Source organism: Monodelphis domestica, chromosome 1 (assembly GCF_027887165.1).
Source record: "Monodelphis domestica isolate mMonDom1 chromosome 1, mMonDom1.pri, whole genome shotgun sequence".
NCBI classification, from domain to species: domain Eukaryota; kingdom Metazoa; phylum Chordata; class Mammalia; order Didelphimorphia; family Didelphidae; genus Monodelphis; species Monodelphis domestica.
The window spans coordinates 757171856-757173861 of record NC_077227.1 but is presented as its reverse complement, the minus strand read 5'-3'; positions in this window follow the sequence as shown (position 1 = coordinate 757173861).

The following is a 2006-nucleotide window of genomic DNA, read 5'->3' as shown; positions in this document are numbered from 1 at the left end:
GCACCCAGCCCAGACCCCACTTGTTAGTGTCTCCTTCCCGGGTCCTGCCGCAGCTCTGCCTGCTCCTCCCACTGTGCCTCTGGAGCCCCTGCCGGACCCCCAGGGAGCCTGGGTTCGGTCCGGGTCTCGGCGTGGCATCCCTTCCAGCTTCTGCTGTCCACAGAGCCCGGCTCCCTCCCCGCCTGGCCGTGCCCCACCCCCCGTGCAGTCATCCTGGAGGGGGTGTCAGTGGCAGCCTCTGCCGTGTGTTGGCCATTTCAAGAGGAGCGCCTGGACCCTGTGTGGCTGGAAGAGGGCCGAGGTGTGGCATGGCGCGGACCAGTTAGTTTGCTCTCCGTTCCAAGAGAGCCGCGCGCTGCCAGGTCTGCTGCAGGCTCCCGAGGCCGCTGGCCAGCCAGGCCATTGGTCCGTGCCTCCTCGAGCCTCTCCAGACTCCACTGAGCGAAACCGCCCAGAAGCTCGGGCATCTGGGGTGGCAGCCGGCATGGGGGGGCCACCAGCCTGGACGGCGCCTGCAGGCCCAGAGTCAGGACAGCAAGTTCTTCACTGGCTGATGCTCTGGGGCATCTAGGTGCAGGAGGCTTGGTTGGTTCCCCCGCAAGCCCGGGGTCTGGCCCTTGGGACACTTCAGGCTGGCCGAGGCCCTCGGGTGCGCTGCCCCACCCAGGACCACGTGACTCGCCTGAGCAGAGCTACGCAATCGCCTGCATTTAGACTGAAGCGAAGCATGGCCTGGGGGAAGAAGCGCTGCCCCCCTCCGCCACTGCCGGGCATCCCAGCCTCAGAGGACCATCTGCGCTGCTTGGCTCTTACCAGGGGAGAAGCCTTGCCCAGGACCGCCCTGGAGCCCTCTCCTGTGCTTCTCTAGACAGCCTCCAGGGGGAGGTGGTGCCTCTTCACTTGCTCCCTGGCTTGGCCCCTCCCAGTGCTGGGCACTTGCTGCCTGACTCCCAAAGGGGCCCTAATCCCCGCTTTTAACTTAAGGCGCAAATGCAGAGGCTCTTGGGGTGGCCCCGCGGCCTCCGAGGGGAGAGGGCCCTCCAGCCCTTCTCTACCAGATGACTCAGGCCCCCATCCCCCATCATGGCTCTCCAAGGGGGACGGAGACTAGCCTAGCAAGTGCCCCTGACAGCAGACCCCGGGCCCAGGAAGCCGGGCTGAGGGGCCCCTGCATGAACGATGCCTTGGGGAGGCAGGAGAACTGCCTTCCAGACCCTCTCTATGGCCCTCCTGGAGGTTACTCCACTGGAAAATGAAGGGACTGAGCTAGGCGCTCTCTGGGGTCCCTTCTGGATCTGAATCTAGAACCTCCTGGAGTCCTGAAAAGCGCTTTCTCTACCACAGGTCCTTGGCCCTGAGAGGAGGCCACTTTACCATGTCTGCCCCATCATTCGAGTAATCCGCCATGGAACGGACCTACTCGGGAGGGAGGGAGGCTCCACAGAAAAGGGAGGAGAAGCACATCGCTGCCCCCAGCTCGTCCCCCGCCCTCCTCTGGACACCCTCAGCCATTCTCATTGTCCGCTCTCCGCTCGCTCTCTCCCACATAGGTGACGGGCAAAGTCTTGCTCTGCCCCTCGGCCATCTTTGTCCTCTCCCTGGTTTTCTTGAGGACGCGGCTCCAGCCCCGCCTACAGTAGGAGCCTTCTTCTGGCTGCCCCAGTTACTGTGCCTCCTGCACCTCTCAGTACTGTCACCCCAGATACAATGTAAGCCACCTGAGGGCAGGGGTTGCCTCTGCTTCTCATTTGTCAGGGACTCTGGCCCTGGAGGTCCCTTTAGTGGTCAGCCCGGGGCGTTTGTTTGGAGGATGGAGGGGGGAGGGCAGAGGCGGGGGCCCCTCCCCACCCTCCACTGTCAGCTCTCGGAGGCTGAGTCAGCTTCTTCCCTTCTGCCCTCATCATCCAGGATGACAGTAGTCAGACGCCCGCAGGCAGAAATGGCTCATGCTGAATGGAGTTCTGGGATTGGCGGAGTCTAGACCTGCTCCAGCACAATAGGCATCC